Consider the following 22025-nt stretch of genomic DNA (forward strand, 5'->3'; position numbering starts at 1 on the left):
ATTTTGGAAATACCTTGACTTCAAAATTGACATCAAAAGGTATGTTACTTTGGAGAAGAGATTTTGCTTTTGTTCCCACAGGAAATGAGAGGCTGTGGATTCATTCTGAATTAAGAAAAATCAGGTTTGATCAAGGAAGACCATCTGAGAAATTTCCAGTAGGAACAGCTGGCCCAGATGTTTAAGTTCTACATTAAGAACAGATTCAAGAGTGCTGCCTGAGATGGTCAAGCCTCACAGGATACACCAGTCAGGACTTGATCATAACTCTAAATTTTCTTTAGGTCCCCATAAGATTATCAGTGCCCCCAATCAGCATGAAGCAGCCTGGAAAACTATGCCCACATTCCCAAAAAGTGGACTATGTATATTTTCCTTTGTTTTTTAAAAAAGAGGGGGAAATGGTAAGGGACAATTCTGTGAATTATGTTTTAAATAAATGCTTATTGGCCAGTAGTCAGGCAGGAAGTATAGATGGGTCAATCAGACAGGAAGTAGAGGCAGGTCGATGAGAACTGGAGTATTCTGGGAAGGAGGAAGCTCATTCCTACCCAGTCCTGCCCAGACACAGAAGAAGGAAGATTTGTCCCGCCTCACTGAAAAAGGTACCGAGCCATGTGGCTAGTATATACTCGAATAATGGGCTAATATAAGCTGTAGTTTAGAAGCCTGAGCTAATGGGCCCATCCATTTATAACTTATGGAGACCTCTGTGAGATTTTCGTTGGGGCTAAACAGCTGTAGGACATGGTGGGGGGACAGAAACCCCCAACAAGCAGGCCCTTATGTTATACAGTTATAACGTCGTAAATGAATTTAGACAGATTGTGATAATATATACAGCTTTAATGGGGAAATAGACTTATAGGACCACAGGTTCCCTCCACAAACAGGGAAGCAGAGAGAGCACGCAGGCTCCTGCTTGCCCGATTTATAAGGAAACATTCGCCCGAGGAGAACATGCCCCCTAAGGGGCTGGGCTTATCCCTACATACAGTTTCTGCTTCTTTAGGGTGAAACACATGAGAAACACTCCCTGCCTACGTTTCCAGAAAGAGAAAACCAGGGTGTACAATAGTAATACTTGTTCTTACCACAATTAGAGTTGTTTTCTACAAAAGAGGGGAAAATAAGTCATATTAGAGTTATTAATGATTTTGCAATTATAGATGATATGATCTCACATTTATATTTTTCCTACAGATATGAATAGATTGCTGGTTTATGGTTAATTACTGTTCTTGTAAATGAAGATGCTGCCATGAATATCTGTATACAGAAGTCTGCTTTTAGGAGAATATCCATGCCACGGAAAGACTACATTAGTGGAAACTGACTTCTGTGTTAAATGACTCTTTAGAAAGTTCCCCACCCCCTGTTCATCTGAAAGAAAGCAAGCAGCTTGGTAATGAACACAGTAGGAGGAAATTAAAGTTGTGCTCAAAGTGTGTTCTCAGTGAATTGTTTATTTCTTTACTTAAATTCGTTGTGATATTTAAAATGTAGATGGGAGGGTGGTTACTGCTTTCTCCTTGAAATGAACTGGGCTTTAATGGTCTTCCTCTGCTTTCTCTCCGCATTATCCCAGTCTTCCTGAGCTCTTCATGGGAATGGAAGAACTGCTCAGAGAACCTCAAATGAGTCCCTGCAGCAGACGTCGATGCTAGAGACTCCCTGTAGGAAGGGGGGTGTTTGCTACACTGATTCAGTGAAGTAGTTAAGCATGTGTTGACAGTAGTATCTGCTAACATATCTGAAATGCTTATCTCTTTAGTAAACTTCAAAAAATTCATGTAAACTTCAGGGAGTTGACTTGGATCCACCTCTTGCAGGTCCAGTGGTTCTGTGGCTCTCCTCCTCAAACTACTAAGACCATAAGCTTGAAAGTTTCAAATATATACCCAAGATAAAAAATTTCCCCTAAACTCAGTAGTTTTACTTCTGTCCCTAATATATATCTGTTCCAGGAGATTTCTAATGAACTGGAGATTGCAAGCTGCTCCAGACTCACCAGCCATAGTCCCTCTGTTGGGATTTCCAATCAGCTTGAGCTTTTGCATCCCAGAGGGCTCCAAAGCAGCTACCCCCAGGTGGTCCAGCCTTAAGCTGTTCCAACTTGCCCTGCCATTCTCTACCCCGTATAGTCTTACAAGGCCTGGAGATCTAGTGAAACAGCTTCCTCTTCTTGCCTTGACCAGCATTCCAGCTTTCTTGGGTCCCTAAGAACAATGCCCCAATGCCAGTCAGAAGTAGTTATAGAAAAGGTTGCATCTTCTGTTCTCATTTATTTTTTTTTATTTTTATATTATTATTACAAATTTTCACCTCTTCCCCTCTTCCCATTTCCCTCTCCCTTCCCCCCATTCTCCCTCCTCCTCCCTCTCCAGTCCAAAGAACAGTCAGTGTTCCCTGCCCTATGGAAAGTCCAAGGTCCTCTCCACTCCATCCAGGTCTAGGAAGGTGAGGATCCAAACAGATTAGGTCCCCACAAAGCCAGTACATGCAGTAGGATCAAAACCCAGTGCCATTGTCCTTGGTTCCTTATTTATTATCAACAAAAAGTATCAAACCCAGTACAAATGGCTAAAGGAGGTACCTATAAACATTTAAAAATGACCCCTATCACCAGGTTCTCTCAGCATCCCCCAGTTCCTATATGTTATAGGGTATGGCTGGCATACCCTCATCTTAAACGTCCCTAGCTGAGAGACAGGGCTGCTCTCCCTCTGTTTCCCTTCCCTGTATAATCCAGCCATTTTCATTTACTTTTTATTCTCCTGGCTCTTTCCCTCTCTAATCTCCTTCCTCTCTTCATTTGGCCTGACTCACGGTCATTGTTCACTCTGGACTCTCCCAGGTGTCCCTGTCTCTGGCTATGCTCTCCCTTTTATATGCAGTAAATCTTCTCCTCCACCATATCTAGGAGCAGGTATATCCTTCCTTTATTATTAATTTTTATTCAATATCACTGTTTTCAGGTTTCTGTACTTCTTAAGCAGTCACTTTGATTCTTATTATGAGCTTCAAAAATGTGCTTCAAAGAAAGCAAGGAAAGAAAAACTTCATGGAGATCTTAGAGATCACAATGAAACATGACAGTATACCATAAGGTGCCTCACAATAAATCAGGTTGTAGCTCAGCATCCCACACTGTTCCATGTCTCAATCAAGGGTCTCTTGAGAGGCTTAAAAGTCAAACTCCTTCAGTATAAACTAAGGACTTGCAGAGAATGACATGTGTGGTCCCAGGGAAAGATATAATAAAATGCTCATACAGTGACAATCTATTTAACTGTCCACTCCTTTCAAATAATCGCTCCTTGGGTATTCCATGGTAACTTTGTCAGTCATGTTTGGACATTCCTGAATCTGTCTGCTGCCTTAGGAATCCATTGCAGAGGGGTGCATGGCACAATTCTGAATGCTGGAAAGAGAAAGAATCCTCCGAGTAGAAGGCAGTTTCATTACTTGCAGAGGATTCACCTACGCCTATCTCTCCCAGTAGTCATCAGATAAGAAAGAACCCCAGTCTTCAGGACAAGAAACTCACCAACCCACCCAAAGTCCTCTGCTGCTGAGGCCCTTGACCCCATGTTTATTAAGAATAGAATCTTTCCTCATACAATATATCCTGATTACAGCTTCCTCTAACTCTACTCCTCCTAGTTCCCCCTTCCATTCCAATCCTCTTTCTTTTCTGTCTTTCCTTAGAAAAGAGCAGGCTTCTAAGAGATAACAACAAAACATAACAAAATAGAATGTAATAAGATAAAACAAAACCCATCATATCACAGTTAGACAAGGCAACCCAACAGAAGGAAAGGAGCCCGTAGAGAAGGCACAAGAATTAGAAATCCACTTATTCACACACTCAGGAGTCCCACAATAATACTAAACTGGAAGCTATAATGTATATATATATATATATATATATATATATATATATATATATGTGTGTGTGTGTGTGTGTGTGTGTGTGTGTGTGTTTGTGTGTGTGTGTGTATGTGTGTGCATGTGTGTGTATGTGTGTGTGTGTGCATATGCAGAGGACCTGGTACAGACCTGTGCTTGAAGTTTCAGTCTCTGAGTTCATATTAGGTTTACTCAGTTAGCTTAGAGGGTTGGCCCTCAATTCTTAATGGATCCAGAACATCCCAGGTAAAGATTTTTAGTTCTATTATTACCCCCCCCCCCTCCAGAGTCCTTACCTGCCCCACAGCACCTCATTTTCTCCAATTAATGTTTCTAAGATGGGCTCTGTCTTAAAACCACTGTGCAAACATTTCATGTGCTCTTTTACCCTTCAAGGAAGTAGTTAGTAAACTGATGGTGTATACAGCACTGAGAGATTGTGGCATTTGAAACAGGAACAGAAGAAGAAACAAGAGGACACCCAATTTCCCCAGGGATTTCTCAGGGTGAGTAGGCAGCACCCTTGCTTCCTCTAATTTTAGTTTGTATTATATCATTTCTCCTGGTGTTGGTTCAGACTGTCATCAGCTCTCCTCTTCTCTAGCTGCTTGCACTCTCCATCTTCCCTATAGAAAAACTGGTGTATGCACAGGGAACTGTGACATTCACACACAGACCTGTGGGCTAGATGTAGCTAGAAAGCAGAAGAGAACTTAACTGAAGGTTAGAACTGTGCTCCAAATTAATGAAAATGGTTCCATAGGCTCTTAGAAACTGGCACTATCAGGAGGTGTGGCCTTTTTGGAGTAGGTGTGACCTTGTTGGAGTTGGTGTGACCTTGTTGGAGTAGGTTTGACCTTGTTGGAGTAGGTGTGACCTTGTTGGAGTAGGTGTGACCTTGTTGGAGTGGGTGTGGCATTGTTGGAGTAGGTGTGACCTTATTGGGGTAGGTGTGGCATTGTTGGAGTGGGTGTGGCATTGTAGGGTAGGTGTGGCATTGTTGGAGGAGGCACGTCATTGGGGGTGGGTTTTGAGATCACAGCAACTCAAGTCAGCCCTAGTATGTCTCTCCTGCAAATCAAGGTGTAGAACTCTCCTTCTCTAGCACCTTTATGCCTTTATACCACCATAATTCCCACATAATGATAATGGACTAAACCTCTGAACTGTAAAGCAGCCCCAATTAAATGTTTTATTTTTCAAGAGTTTCTGTGGTCATGGCATCTTTTCACAACAATAGAATGTTGTGTAATATTTGTACACTATGCAAAACAGTATTGCTGTGATTGGTGTAATAAAAAGCTGAAAATTAATATCTAGGCAGGAGGTACAGATGGGACTTCTGGGCAGAGAGAGGATGCTGGGAAGAAATTAGAGTCACCAGTCAGACAGAGAGGAAACAGGAAGTACAAGATGGAAGAGAGATAATGCCATATGATAGAAGATAGATTATTATAAATAAATTAATTTAAGTTATAAAAGCTAGTTAGGAACAAGTCTAAGCTACAGGTTGAGCTTTCATAATTAATGATAAGTCTCCATGTGATTTTTTTGTGGGCTGGTGGCCAAGAGGAATCTAAGTGTATATAGAAACCTCCACTAAAGCAAAGGTTGATACCAGGGACTGGGATATTGCCGTGAGAGGCCTGACCATGTTTTTGTTGGAGGACTGTGGAGTTTGGGATTTTGGATTAGAAAAGCAGTTAAATGCTTAAAGCGTGATTAAAGCATGATTAAAGGGTGATTTAGTTGACCATCCTAGTAGGAGTATTGAACTGGCTCAAGAGATTTCAGAGGAGAAGAATATTTGTATATGGCCTAGAGATCATTCTTTTTTGTCTTCCTTTTGTCTCTTTTGTCATACTTTTGTCTGAAAAGTCTGCCTGAGCATAAACTGAAGAGTTTTGGGTTAATGACATTGGCAGAGAGAATTTCAAAACAGCCTAGTATACACTCTGTTGTGTGGTTACTAGTGTTCTTTATTACGAAGATCTATAATGAAAAGGAGCAAACTGAACAATGAAAACCACAAAACATACAGTTCAAGGAGAGAAGGTACACCAAGAAGTGGAATGGGGGCAGACTGAAGAAAAGCCTGACCTTAGGTGGAATACAGCGAGTGGTGACCCAGGCCAAGGCCCCACCCAGCTGAACTTCCAATTTGTGAAAAAGATTGAAAGCAAAGCTTAGGGCTGGGTGTGGTGGGTACATCTTTAATTTTAGCTGTCCAATGGCAGAGTCAGGCCAGTCTCTGAGGTCATCCTGTCCACAGAGCAAGTTTCAGGACAGCCAAGCTCAGGCAGTGAAGGAAACTATGGAAAACAGAAATCTGGTGAAGATCCAATTGAACAAGGGGGCCATGTTCCAGCCCCAGCAAGCAGCAGAATTTGGCAGCTTCAGCTTTGTGGTTCTGGCTTTAGAGTCAAAGATAGAAAAAAAAAACAGTTATGGAACCTCCCCCTGCAACTAGAAAAGCGGCTGGAGTCAGGCATGTATCAAGGGTGTCCCTACATGGAGGCCCAAAGAGGACACTGGGTGAATGGTGATGGTGAACCCTGGATTGTGTTGGGGATTCCAGAGCCATGGGCTGCCTGCTGGGGAGAGCTGCGAAAGAGAGTGGAAGCAGCCCAAGAGAAAGGAGAGTGCCGCAGTCAACAAAGCTGAAAGGAGGGGTCATCTGAAAAGTGCTGTGAAGTCAGATGGAGATGCAGAGTTTGGAGTTTGCCCAGATGGTTTTCAGTCTTACTTTGGTCCAGTATTTCCTCGCTATGTTCTCTCTCCATGCCTTTGGAATGGTAATATATATCCCCTGCCATTGTATGTAAGAAGTATATGATCTGCTTTCTGATTTTATGGGGGATTATAGTTAAGAGATTGCATTAGTCTCAGACTTTGAACTTTGGATTTGTAAACCATGCTGACACTATTATAGACTATGGAGACTTTTCAAGTTAGACTTAAATGCATTTTGCATTATTATATAGTGATAATATATATGTATATGTATAAATATATACATATATTGAAGAATGTGATAACTTGAATTAGGCCTTCATAGGCTCACAGGCTACTGGGAGGTGTGGCCTTTTTGGAGTAGGTGTGGCACTGACTTTGAGGTATCAGAAGTTCAAGTCAGCCCTAGTGTGTCTCAGTCTTTTTCTATTGTCTGCAGATCAATAAATATAATGCCAAGATCCTTCTCCAGGCTTTGCACTATGATGGTCATGGACTGAACCTCTGAACTGGAAGGCAGCCCTAATTAGATGCTTTCCTTTCTAACAGTTGCTGTGGTCAATGACATGTCTTCACAGCAGTAAAACCCTAAAGAAGGCAGGGTGTGAGTGTGTCTGGGTGAATTTGTGTGGGGTGGGATGGGGTATGGAGGTAGTAGGAATAGAGAAACAAATGAGCAACAAGCTTAATTATGTAATTAAGAACTGGATTTGAAAGCTGTAGCTGGCCCCATCATGAAAACGCACTGATGTCCTAGCTCCCCTCCCTTGGTCAGGATTAATGGCATTCCCACTTTAAGAATCTCGCTGCTAGCATTCATTCCCAAGCCTTCTCAGCTTTGCATCTACATTAGAAACAGTTCTGCAGGTGAGGACACATGCTTCCCTCTCAGTGCCTCTAAGGCCAACACATCCCACTGGTCCTTCCACACAGCAGGTAGTAAGTGCTTTAATCCCCTTGGAGGCAAGAAGTTTTTGACCTACTTTTTCCTTCCTTCATTTTGACTTTTAATCAAGCTAATGAAACTGCAGCCCAGTCCATAGGCAATTTCTCTGACCGCAGTCAGACAAGAATGATCACTTTTGATTTCTGTGGCTTGTCCCACGTCCTCACTAATGTCTCATCTTATTAAACATTTATAATTGTGTTAATTTCGTAAGTGTTTATTAAAAACATGTACTTAAAATACAATTATTTGATTAAAGTTCTTTGAGAAGGAGTTGAGGACAGTTGTGGTGGCATACACCAGTAATTCCAGCACTCCAGAGGCAGAGGTAGGAGAACTGGTCTACACAGTGAGTTCAGGGCTGCGTGATGGCAAAATCTGAAATAAAAGAAAAAAAGCGAAGAAAGAAATGGTAAGCTACTGACCTACAATTTCCCTCTGCTCTTTGCCTTTGAGTCCCTCACTGAACCACTCATCTCTGGTGACTCTAGGCTGTGCCAAGTGGACAGTTAAAGTGAATTAGGAGGGACCATAACAATTGGTCTGTAGGGCAAAGAACTTGGAGCACAGATAAATTTGTTATCTAAAGGAAGTTTGTTTGTTTGAGATAGAGTCTCCCTGTAAACCCAGAGCATGCCTGACCTGATACTCCCGGAGGATCCTAAGAATCTTGAGTGCTGGAGTCCAGTCCAGTACCACCACAGCTAACCTAAGATTAAGAAGCAAGACTTTCTATCAAATACATTTACCTGGAGCATGAGAGGCTAGCCAGAAAAAAAAAAAATCATGACTTAGTATTTGTATAATTTTGATTTTGAGCAATGACCTAAAGTCCTTGTGTAATGGCATTTCATTTGTAATTTAATAAATAAAGCTTGCCTGAAGTTCAGAGAGTAAAAGAGCCCCACTGGTCAGCCTTACAGACTAGACAGTGGTAACACACACCTTTCACACACCTTTAATCCCAGTAGCCTTGTTGCCATAGAAACTGGGCAGTACACGCCTTTAATTTCAGTGGTGCACGCCTTTAATTCCAGTCCTAGAGAGAGGATTATAAGATTTATAAGACATAAGATGGGAGGAGACAGCTCTCAGACACAGTCCCATTCTGAGAATGCTGAGGCAGAATCGCCATTTCGAGATAAGAGCCAGTGGCTTGGCTGCTTTGCTTTTCTTCAGGTTGAGCCTCAATTTCTGACCCTGAGATTTTATTAATCATGCTTCATCCTTGAGTCTGACTTTTTCATGTACAGATGCTATAGTCATAAACTATCCTAGAAGACCTTTAAACTAAGAAGGTGTGACATTGCTACCATAGTGTCTGACAGATGGGTAAGCTTGTGCCTGAAAAGCAGAAGTGCTCAATAGATGATTTTTGGCTTTGTCTCCTTTAAGAAGTTTATAGTGTAGGGGGAGGAATAGGAGGAATGAGCCTTGACATAGTAGCATTATTAGCAGCAATGGCAGTGGTGCAGCCATCTGCAGCAGGATGAACTCCAGGTGGTGTCTGGAGTGCTCATTCTCTGCCAGGCTGTGGTATAGCATTCACATTCGTCTTGTCATTTAATTTTTCAAGAATTATGTGGATAGATTTTCATTTTCCTACTCTGCAAGGAAATCAAGAGTGGTGTGCAGAAGTCAGTTTTACAGACATGCAAATGGTCACTGCTGGTGGCCACAGCTAGAAAGAGGCCAAGCTGGGATTTTTCTTCAGGAGTTGTTCCCAGCATGCTCAGCCTCAAGTACTGCATCACAGATCTGACTGTGACAAGGGCCACAGGTCTTTACTTGGCCTGTCAGGAGAGGGAGATGCAATTTTTTTGAGAAACAGAAGGTTTAGGGAAACTTACGGCTGGCCCTTGAAGGACAGAGGTGGACATTTCAGCTTCAGAAAACGCTGACCCAGAGGTGGTGTTTAAAGTGTCAGGAGCCTGCTTGGGAGAATAGTATAATTTCTTAGAGAACAGGGCCCGTTTCAGGGAGTAATGAGCACCGGGGAGATGGCTCTGCAGGTTAAGCACTTGCCACGCAATCCTCCCTCAGTATCCACATGAATGCTGGGTGGACATGGCGGCCTGTAACCCTAGTGCCTAGGAGGTGAAGGCAGGATTCCTGCAGCAGGCTGCTAGAGAGACTAGCTGAATCAGTGAATTCAGGGTCCATGAGACATCTGCCTCAGTAAAGTGGAGAGCAATTGAGGAAGACATCTGACATCGACCTCTGGCCTCCATACAAACCTACACATGTACACTAGAATACACATACACATTTGTGTGTACACCACATACATACTTGAAAACTTAAGTAAATTAGAGTGTAATAAGGCACGCTACAGGAAATCAGGACAAGTCACTACTGCTGGGAAAGCTTTGATGTGTTTCCAACATATGGATCTGTTCATAGTGCCCTAGCCAAGGCTCTGACATGCCAGAACTGTAGCGAGCAAAGACTGCTGGCGAGGAAGGCCGGGAGAAACTGGGAAGGGCATGGTTAGACAAAGGGCCTGCCAAGGAAGAGCAGGTTAGATATTGGGAGATACAGGCTCTCCAGGACTTTTCCAGTGTCAGAGAAGAGGCCCATGACTCTTTGCTGGGCTGTGGCAGGAAGTGGGGCGGAGGCATTCATTAGAGATAATAAATTTGGATTTAGACTTTAGGATAAAAGATTCATCATTCCTTGCCTGATTATTTTAAGAGGCAAGAATTTTCCTTCTCTTTCTAGTCCAAAACTTCAAAGTAGCTTTGGGCATAAAGAATGTGAGCCCTTCCCTCTTAGAGAACATCTTGCCTCTTGCGGGGCTCGAGCCTTGACCCAGCTCCCCACAGCTCGGGCTGTGTGTGTGACAAGTGGCTTCCCTGTGGCTGCTTTGCTGAAACTTCAGCTTCGCCTTAGCCAGCAACTTTGGACTTGTTTCCATTCAATGCTGTTTCTTCTAAACATTTTCTTTCATTCTGGAACAGTGAGTATTTAGGACTTCTTTTTCTAGTGTGCAAGAAATGACACAGATACAATTGTTGATCTCTCCAAGAAGAAAAACAATGGCCTACTCCCTTAAAAAAAAAATAGAACAAAGCCTGGAGAAGTGGCTCAGTGGCTAACGTTGCTTGTTGCTAAGCCTGGAGACTTGAGCAAGATAACCCTGGGCTGGGAATGCTGTAAGAGAGCAGACTCCCGTGTTTTACAGACTCCCCTCTGACTTCTACTTATGAACTGTGGCAGGCATATGTGTATCCACACTTGAAAGTGCCCCCCCCATACACACCCACACACGTGCACATCATAAACATTTTTAAAAAATTTAAAAGTAAATAAAAACAGATCTTTAATTGGTATTAATTATTTTCTTGTTAAAGTTCAGTAAAAATTTCCACTTTATGCTTTTAGAAAAAGATTCTTGTAGAGCACGATATATATTCTAGAATCTTAAGACTAGGTATAGCCCGGCCACTCCAAGTAAGAGCTGGACAGTTTCCTTAATGTTATAAGCCTAGATGCAGAGTAATGTCCTGTAAAAGGTTGTATCAGGTTATCATGACCTAATCTTATAGATTACTATTATCATTTTAAGATTAATTCTTCCGATGTTCCCTCTCTGGTATCTTCTTAAAGCTCTTTGTATAGTTCCTCTCACAGCTTTGTTCAGTATTATAATCACTTATATATTTTATATTCATATTACATGATCTTGGAGACATAGGTAATATCCTTTATTCATGTACCATTGACAAGGCAATAATGGACATAAACAAAATACTTAGTAGCAATGAATTTTTCAACTGTAAAAATGTATTTACAGTTGAATATTATTTCTGCCTCAATGTTTCTAATCCAATCAACTTTGTATTTTCGATGTTCAATTTTAATATTCATTACATATTTACATTTATCTTGCAGTGCCGGTATTGGAACCCAGGACCTTGCACTTGCTAGGCAAAATGCTCTATTACTGAGCTACTTGCCCAGCCTTTTCATACCAGTTCTTACCAGGACACCTTAGTGAACATCTTAAGGGAACCAAGGCCATGGAACATTAGCACACAGCAAGGAAATATGGGGAGCTTTCACAATTGAGGTCCTTCTGAGCAGAAATGTGTATGCCCTTCAGTGTGAGAAGTGCTTTGGAAAGGCAATATCTCACGAAGGTCAAAGACCTTTGCAGAAATGCTTCAGAATCCCATGTGGGAACTGGGATTGAAAAAATTATAGCATTCTAAGATTATGTGATATTTATTGATAGTGTAGTTATGATTTAACACCAAGTTATCCCTGGAGATTGAGATTCATGTGGGTAGTATGATACGAGTTTATTTAAGTGACTTATTAAATAAGCATAATAAGCACCGAAGAACTGAATAGTTAAAAAGGAGGTTCTAAGGAAACCCAATTATTTTAAAATAATTTATGTCTTAATACTAAGTTCATAATAAATCTTACATCAATTTTACATAGCTTTTAATGACTTGATTTCTTCAGAAACTTGTAACTATTATGGTCATTGTATTCCTTACATTTTTTAAAATTTTATTTTAAATATTAACTGTCTGCATGTGTGTGTGAGGGGGTGAGCACACATGTGAATATTTCCATACGTGTGTACCCTAGTACATGCATGGAGGTCAAAGAAAAGCATAGAGGAATCATCTTTCCTCTCCTACCTCGTGAGTCCTGGAGACTGAACTCAGGCCATGAGGCTTGGCAGCCAGCACCTTTGCGCACTGAGTCACCTCACTGCTCCTGCGGTGTCTCTCAGCTGTGACTTTGTAAGTTCGGTGATGTAGATATGCCTTTCAGAGCCATACCCTTCTTAACTAGAACTTCTCAAATTTCTTCAAGATCTGCAATAACATTGTTCTGTTCTCCTATTTTTAAAAATTCTCTCTTTCTTTATTGGTATTTCCGTGTTTAAGTCCCACCTTAATCTGTATGCCAAGAAAGATACCTTAACCTGTCTGGTTAGCTATAGCTAATAAAAGTTAGCAAGTAGTCATTTGATATCCACTAATTATCTGTTCCTCATGTAGTGAATAGTCAAATGTGAAAAGGCACACATGCAGGCCAGTAGAGTTTACAAACAACACAACACAACTGAACAAAACCCCAGGACAAGAAGGTGCAGGTGAAGTGAATACTAAGATGTAGGAGAATATTATTTTTTTAATAGTAGGTTGGGTAACTCACATTACCAAAATTAGTAAAAAATAATTAAATGATTATTAGAATTCAATTATATATCTAAAAATTATGTAGCAGGTATGAGAAAACAAGTACATATAAGGAAATATAAGGAAGTAAATATAAGGAAGTAAATATAAGGAACCTATAAAGGTTCCTTATGTTTGGTGTTGAAGTGCTGGTCACTAGAACAGAAAGCAGGCAAGTGACAGTCAGAAATGCATAGACAAAATGGGTTGACCAATGAATCTGGTATGAAGTGCTGTTGATTTTCACAAATACTGAAGTACAATATCAACCGATTAAGCTGGCAAATATTAAAAATAACGCTAACTAGTATTGTTGAGTATATACATGTATGTTACTCATATCCCTCACACTGGAATGCAGCTTGAACTTTACAGATAATCTTGCATTTCGTATCATGGCTTTTGAATGACTATGTAATTGATCCTAAGGAATTTCTTATGATACCTATATTATTTAGATCTATATTTATTTTAGGCTACTTATTATAGTACAAAATAAAAACAGCAAGGTATACAACAAAGATGATTAAAATTTTTTGGTGGGCTATTTGATCCTTAAAGAGAGGTTAAAATAGTATTGAAGCTGTTTTGAAAAGCATCGTCTTCGTCAGCTTCTTAGTATACTCTTGTGATAATCTTCAGTGTGTGTGTGTGGGGGGGGACAGAAAAGTCAGCCACTTCATAGTTCTGTGAGCAACTAGGAAACTGCTCTGTAGAAATACTTTATAGTGAAATAGTACAATGAATCTTTACGTTAGTATTAACTGGTCCAAGACTAACAGCGAGCACTACCTCAATGCCTAGTTACAGTCAGAGAAGGTAATGACTGTACCCAGTGTCCTGCACTGCCTAGAAGGTAATCACTGTACCCAGTGTCCTGCACTGCCTAGAAGGTAATCACTGTACCCAGCGTCCTGCACTGCCTAGAAGGTAATCACTGTACCCAGCGTCCTGCACTGCCTAGAGTCGCCTGGAAAAGGAGTCTCAATTTAGTGTCTTTGGTTGTTCTGTGGGCACTTCTGTGAGGGACTGTGTTGAATGTCAATTGATGTTGAGGACTTCTGCCCACTGTGGGAGGTACCACTTTTGTGGCTGGTAGGTGGCCTCAGGTTTTATAAGAATGCTAGCTGAGCAAGAGTTTGAGCACTCAGCAAGCAGAATTCCTCCATGGTTTCTGCTTCAAGGTCATGTTTGAATTCCTGACCTGATGGCCCTTAATGGTGGACTATGGCCAGAAGTGCAAGCCAAACAAACCCCTTTCTCCCCCGTATTGCCTTATGATCTCCCCCATATTTCGTATAGCAGCAGAATGAAATCACAACACCCAAGATTCAATATTTTCTTCCCCTTGATACTACTGTATCAAGCATATCCAGCAACATGAATATGAAAAATAATTGCTTGACCTATAGGCTACAGTTATAACCTGTGCATAGAAGTATCAGACAATAAACCCAAGGAGCAATGATTGTTAAATGTCCTCATTTTCTGGGATATTTTTATTCCCAGTGGTGGTGCTTACTTGGCAACTGAAACCATCTTTCAAGTATATGAAGTGCTCTTAATGTGGACTCTGAACATATTAGAAAGTTTCTGTTCCTTCCTACCCCTAGAGTCTGGTTTAGTCAGCTTCTGATAGATCATTGAGTATAGACAAGTTTTTACTTGTCTTTGGCAAGTCTCCTGTTAAAAGGGGAATTAATTTGAATAAGATTTTTCTCAAATGACCCAAGAGAAAGTGATCCCAAGTTAACTTCTTCTGAGAGAAGTTGGAGAGTCCAGCACTACTAGGAGTAAGAACTGCGAGTGAACCCTTTTCTAGTCACTTGAGGCTGAGCAGAATCCAGGCTGGATTGCACCACAAGGTTACAACTAGCATAATGATCAAATTAAGAGGTGAAATTATAACCACTCAATGAAGGATGAGGGAAGAGGGATCTGCTCACTGGGTCTCCATGATTTGACCTTGTACTGGATCATTTTGGCATTAAGATCATTTTCTGGCTCACTATAACAAATCACAGTCCAATCTGAAACTCCTAACAGCAATCACCATCTTTTAGCTTATGTGGTTTCTTTGGCTCCTGAGTCTGGGTGGGTCTTGTTTGACTGACTCTAGTGTGGGCTTTCTTGGGTATCTGTAGCCAAATGGTGCCTGAATTCGTAGGGTCTGTTGTAGTTGGGGATGCTGGGCATGTCTCTCTCTCTGCCTGGTCTTAGAACCAGAGTATAAGATTTTCACAAGAATTGATTTGGGCTTCCTCACAGTGTGATGGCTTCTGGGAAGGCATTGAGATTCAGGATTGCATGTGAGTGTGCCTAGTCTCAAAGCAGAAGCTGTGCACCCTGTACTGTGTAACCTCATAATGCCTTCATGTCCATTGCCTTCTGCTGGTTGTGAGCCCTTTGAAAACTCACCGTCAGGGTGAAGAGAAGAGACTCTTAGGTTTATCTTACCACAGAATTGAGAAGAATAACTATCGTGTCCTTGCACAAATATACGCTTGGTGGCTCATACTGGACATCACTTCTTTCCTATTGGACTCTTTCTTTCTTTCTTTCTTTCTTTCTTTCTTTCTTTCTTTCTTTCTTTCTTTCTTCCATGGCCCACTGGTTCTATTTACAGAGCCTTGGAAATGGCAATTTCAGCCATCCAAGTAGAAATATAGAAATTAGAGTTTGTGTCACGCCATTTCCACCTCTCACCATGTCTGGTTACTTAGACCTGGCACATTCTATCAAGGATACCTTCTAAATTTTTATCAAAAATGATTTTTGTCTCAATTCCTGCATGACAACAGTTCTTGTGTTTTAAGTTTTCCTTTAATTATTTTTATTCATATTTTTTGTGTGTATGTACACATCTGTACACACACAACATCCATCCATACCATGGCGGTTGAATTCAGGTTGTCAGCCTTGGTAGCAAACACCTTTGCCTGCTGAGAAATGTTTCTGGCCCTGTTCCTGTTTTACACTTAGACCTTGACCACTGAAAGCTTTCTAATTAGTGTTGCTGCCTAATCTTCTCTTCTTTATTGGCTACTCATCATCCACAAGTTCTCTAATGGCTTCTCATTTCATAGATGACCAAATCTGAACTCCTTGACCAGACAATAAAAGGAACTCAGCAATGTGACTCCTGGAATCAGCCATTGCCTCTCATCTTCTGCCCTTGCTGTGCTCCCTTCCTGTTTGGAAAGGAGGCTTTCCTGCATGCTACAAACTGTTTTAGCACCCCGCACTTTTGCTTAAACATAAATGCTTGCCCAGCCCCTCTTTTCTTGGCAACTTCTCTTCCAGGGAACATTTGTTTATTCCCAGGCCGATCTTCTGTGCCATATGACACACTCTTTCTTATCCCAGCATGCCCACATGTGTGATTTGCCTTCCCCAGCAACCTGTGAATTCCTCGAGGACAACACTGGGCTCCCCCACATCCTCAGAATTAGCAGGATATCAAACCAAAGAGGAATTTAATAAAACTTGGAGTAGAATTAAAAACAAAGTGACCAATAACTTGGCAATATGAGTTGCCATTTCAGAGATGCTCTTGGCATTTCCAAGGCAATATCAAAAGAGGTGATTTGGGAACCAGTAGGGGGACAGTGAGACTGGACGCTCACTATTATGTCAGTCTCTCAGCACAGCTTGCCTGGGTTCGGGGAACTTGAAGCCCCAAAGGTGAAACCCAAGCAACCCAGAAAAGGGGAGAAAAGGCTGAGGTGCATTTCAGTAGTGACATCCATATGTTTTTAAGAAGAGTATCACAGAAGACAGACATGTTTGAGGCGGAGGCACAGGACCACGATCTTATCAGAGCAGTGGGGACTTAGAAGACAGCTTCCTATGAGACACTGGTAACACAGGGAGATGAAGAAACATCACACCCTTTCCTGGCAGTAGGTGCCAGGGGCTGCAGTGACTCCAGGCAAGTTTTCCATTAACTGAAGCTACAGTCTGTCATGAAAGCACAGACCTCAGCTGCCCCACAACCCCAGGAACCAAGGGTGTGGTCACCGCAGTAGGCACTGATAACATTTCACTAACATTTGCTCAGGAGAAGTGTTGAATTGCAAGCATGCAGCAAAAAGAATTATCTGTCTTTTAAAAAAGTGCAGTCCTAATTAGTTCTGCTCTTGCTGTAAAGTGTCAGTTAAACAGAAAAAAAACTCCCTTAACGACCTGATGATTGAAGGCACTTTGCTCACCACACCAGCGCGGATAGGATGCTAGCTCCTTGGTGTGGAACAGCGATTGTTATTAGGGAATTATAGTCAGCTTTGATGCTGGCATTTTTTCCCTTTCTGATATGTAAATACCGTGTAATAGTGCCACAAAGATGCCCAGTGTTGCTGGTGGAAGCTGCACTGACAGCTAAGATTCCTGCGCATTTATAATGTCAGGAAGGGAACGGGGGTTTCTGTGGAATAGATAATAAGAACAATTTCGTTTACTGTTTTGTTTCTTATAGTCCTTTTCATCTTCCCTATAGTGAGAGGCATCACCGAGGAAACTGGCAGAAGCTCAGGTTTTGTTGTCAGACTATAAGGCTAAGAACCATTTAACAGAAACAAAACCCCTTAATCCACTTTAGGGAGATTTTGCAAATGTTTCTCTGCTAAGTGTTAAAAGTAAACAGAGGTTAAAGAATGCAGCAAAAATGAAAGCCTTATTAATGGGAAATACATGCTGATAAGTCAAATGGATTTCAGTCTGAGTATTCAATTTAAATAATGGAACTAGTTAGTAGCTTCAAATTGGAATTTAAAAAAGAGGTAAAAACCTATTCTCACAAGTTGTTCCAAAATAAGGCATTTTTCTGCCGGATTCTTTATTGCATCAGCCTGATTGTACTGTGTATGATAAAGTGAGCCTTGCCATCAAACTCCACTGAAAGAAGTGTTTAATCAGGTGCCTTTGATATTATTGGAGTGAAAGCTACTTTGGATTCAAAAGAATCAAAGTGAAAAATTCATTGCTTCTGCACTCTGTTTTAATCCATGGTGGTGGTCCATGATCTTTGTATATGCAACCCATCCAAATCTGCTCCCAAATGCAATCATGCCCTGACTGGTGGAATTTCAGGCTTGGCTTCAGAATCTTCTGAGAAAATTTGCTTTGGTTAACAACCATGTTCATATCCAGCTCAATTCTTAGTCAATCACAAATTATATCAAGATAAAGATCATCCCTGGCAGGGATTTTAATAGACTCTAGTGACTACAATTAACAACCTCCCAATACTAATTTTAAATTACTCTTTCAAATAGCTTGTCTGACTTCCAAAAGAACTAAATGGACCCACTTGTTTCCCAAAACAGTCTGCATTTCACTGACTGATCTTGAATTTTGCCATAGAAATCACAGATGAGATGAAAAGTCAAATAACTTACTTTTCTCCTTCCATGGAGCGAGTTTGTTCTACTTGTGCATTTTCTCCAGGCTTGTTGCTGGAGTTGTGGAGTTCACCTCCTGCTGCCAGCTCCCACTGGATGTCAGAACAAGTTAGAGTCGTCCTTCTACTGCCAGTTTGAAGTTGGTCTTTAACTTATAATCAACTCTGAAAGAGGCTTTTGGATTCAGGGAATTTAGTTCAGTAACATCTGATGGGGCAGGTTCTGCTTTCCTGCAGCCAGTGTCATGAAATTTGAGTTGGTCTTTCTGGGGTGGGGTTTGTGGTTTAGACCCAGCCATCCACCAAGAAGCATATGTAACCTTACAGACTTGAGAAGGGAGCTGGGACAAAGGACATCTCTTTCTGGGAGGTGGTCAGCAGCAAATGATGGATGGAGGTGGGAGGGAGCAGCGCAGACAAGCAAAGGGAGCTGGCAGTTGCCCTTGTCTCCAGAGGGATAGGACAAAGGATGCTTGGCCTTGAACAGTTGAAGCCCCAGGGGATTTAACAGAATCCAACTGCTAAGGACTGTTAACAGCATTGTACAGTAAGGGCTCAAGTTCTTTGGATACAATGACCTTACAGACAGCTGAAAATAATCTAAAGTCAGACACCTTTAATCTATTGATGTATTTCAGAAAGATAACATAGGAGACTAACAAATTACATGTCTTTTCCATTTACCATTACTTAGTGTTTCCAGTAAGTGTAATTTCTTAGCTGAACTGTTCTTTCAAATTATTGTTAATTAAATAATACTCCCTGAGAAATCTGTCATTACCAGCAGCCAGGAACGGGTTTGTTGAGCTTGCCTGAGACTACTAATGCACCAACAACAGTCTCTTAATTGCCATAAGATTCATTTCAGTGGGGATTATAGTTCGCTTTTCCCCGAGAGTCTCATAGTATGCTATATATCTGAAAGTTTTCCTTTGTGCTTCTGTGTCAGGAGTCCTGTAAGGCCAGAGGGATCATCCACTCTCTAATGACTCGGCCACTCGGTCAGTCTTCACAGTGGAAAAAGTATGTGTTGTTGAATCTGTGATCTCCTCCTCTGTTTCCATTGTGGCTAAAAAAAAAGCAACTGAGAACAGATTTTAAAACTGATCCCCACTCCAGTTCATTTCATTATCTTTACAATAAGTGACTTTGGCTGGGAGAAGTCAGTTAGGGTCTGTCAAAGGCCTCACTGTGAGATTACTCCTTGTCATGCTTCCTAGAAGGCAGTAGGACGGAGTGGACAGAAAAGGATTGCTGGATACAGTTGGAGGCAGCAAAATGAGGGCGTTTGTCTCACAGAAGAATATGTTTCTCAGCCTAGGTTTGAGCATGACCTTATCTGCAAGCATCTCCTTTCTGCTGTGCACACAAGCATTAAGAAAAAGTCAGTCCTTTCCTGTGTGGGAAAAGCCTCCATATGCCATTTCAGAAAGAAGTGCTATTTCAGCCTTTCCCTACATGACCCCGTTTCCATCATAATGTATTATATTTCTTCACCTTTTGACAGGTATTTGGTGTTTTAATAAAGTTACATACTTGTTTCAGAGGAAATACACTTTAGAATGCATTTTGGTGGCATTTCATCCTAACAATTTAATTTGGTTGAATTAATGTGCAGCTGTGCCTGAGTGGAGAAGGAGCAGTTGTAGGAGAGAGAGAGACAGAGAGAGACAGAGACAGAGACACACACAGAGAGACACAGAGAGAGAGACAGAGAGAAAGAGAGAGAGACAGAAAGAGAGAGAGAGAGAAAGAGAGGAGAGGAGGGAGGGAGAGAGAGACAGAGAAAGAGAGAGAGGAGGGAGAGACAGACATAGACAGAGAGACAGACAGAGACAGAGAGAGAAAGACAGAGAGAGAGTCAGAAAGAGAGGAAGGAGAGAGAGACAGAGACAGAGAGGAGGGAGAGAGAGACAGAGAGAGAGACAGAGAGAAACAGAAAGAGAGGAGGGAGAGAGAGACAGAGAGAGGGGGAGAGAGAGACAGAGACACACAGAGAGACACACACACACACACACACACACAGAGAGAGAGAGAGAGAGAGAGAGAGAGAGAGAGAGAGAGAGAGAGGGACCCATACTTTAACCATAACCCTCAGGTTCACATTTCAGAATCATGACAATAATATTTTTAATAGTAAAAGGATAATTTAGGTGAATAGAATGAAAACATATATAAAATATTCTCAACATTACTTTCCTATGGTCACAATTATTGATTGCCTTTCTGATTATATTTTGACTTTATCCCATTTAAATCTAATTTTCCTTGCTAATCTTTCACTTCCCATGAAGTCTCTCATTTTTTTTATCTCGGATTCTCATTAAGACACGGATAGACAGGCATCTCTGCATGTTTGGGGATACATGGCTGAGCACCCTTGAAGAAAAGCAGAGTCTTCTTCTGAACCCTGGGTGCCCACATGTCGTTCTGCTCAAAGGGCAGGGCCTGCCTCACAGTAGGAACTTTGTGATGATTGACAGAGCTCAGGTGTATTCTTCCTTTCTGCTTCCAGTTCGAAAGCATAGAGACTAAGACAACAAGGCCATGCCTGAGCAGTGACAATTCAGCATAGAAACAGGTTGACACAGCGCTGTCCCAGAACCCTGCAGATGGCAACCGGAGGGCAGATTGTTTGCAGGCCTGGTGAGCTCTGGCCTCTGCCATCACTGGACTAACTCAGCTTTGTCCCCATGTACCCCGAGCATCCGAATACACAAGCAGACATACACATAGCTAGTCAGCAAATGGAGCACAAAATGTGTTGGGCTGGTGTTCATGTTGTTTCTATTTCCTGAAGACCAGCAAAACCAAGACTCAAATGCTCTCCACCAGATAGCAATAGAAACAATGGCCTTTGGTAAGGGTCTGAGTCTACCGCAAAGGAACTCATTTAGAGCTGATTTCATCATGTGCATATACTCCTGCTGGTACGTACTTTTGTACATGTGTACATATGGTGGGTTTGTAGTTGTACTTCTTTTATGTATGTGATATATATATGAGTATATGGAGGAACACTCACATTCATGTTTGGTGTGGGGATGGATGTCTTCCCCTGATGACTCTCCATCTAATTTTGAGTGAGAGTCTCTCTGCTGAACCCAGAGCTTGTTGTTGGGCTAGACTTGCCAGTCAGCAAGCTCTTGGGATCTGCCTGTTTTGCGTCCCATTACAGATCCAGGAAGTCATATCAGCTTTTTATGTGGGTCTTCACCATAAACTCAGGTCCTCATGCTGAATACCAGGCACTGAGCATCTCTCCAGCCCCTAGCTATGTGTTTTCCTTCATTAATTTTGTATGCATGCCAGGTAGCTGGAAATAGATGTAAGCACAGAGAGCTGTACCACTTGGGGTGGTTTGCTCTTTGACACACACGCATCTATACCCCGAAGATGGCTTCTTATCTACACGCCACAGGCTCCTTACAGAATCCTCCCACTTTAATGAAAGATGGCATCGGCGTGAGGGTCACATGCGCAACTGTGACTGTACACCATGTCACTCCAGGATGATCGGGAAGGGAGGGGAAACTAGGCTTCTGCTAAACTGGGCAGCAAGCCGGTATCAAAACTTCAAAGGCAGTCAGCCAGACCACCTGTCTACATGACAGCCAGTCTGTATTTTAAAAATAGTGTTATTTATATAAACATTTGCAAGTGTGCGTATGTGTTTGTTCTCATTCAACAGGAGTGAGGTTTGCTCAGCTGCTTCCAGAGTGACCAGGGCCGCTTGGGGGAGGGGGACATAGAAGACAGGGGCTCCAGCCAATGGAAAAGCTTTCCATCTGCCCTCTGCTCTGCTATTAACTAGCTAGCCAGACCAACGGTTTCA

The 22025-nt window shown here is 41.8% G+C and overlaps 1 protein-coding gene across 3 annotated transcripts in view; it reads right to left on the bottom strand.

Moving 5' to 3' along the window:
- Cdh20 (cadherin 20) overlaps window positions 1–22025 on the bottom strand; it is a 250098-nt gene that overhangs the window by 67872 nt on the left and 160201 nt on the right. The window lies entirely within an intron of this gene.

This window comes from Microtus oregoni, unplaced genomic scaffold (genome assembly GCF_018167655.1).
Source record: "Microtus oregoni isolate MIOR12 unplaced genomic scaffold, Mior012 000003F_ref0000135, whole genome shotgun sequence".
NCBI lineage: Eukaryota > Metazoa > Chordata > Mammalia > Rodentia > Cricetidae > Microtus > Microtus oregoni.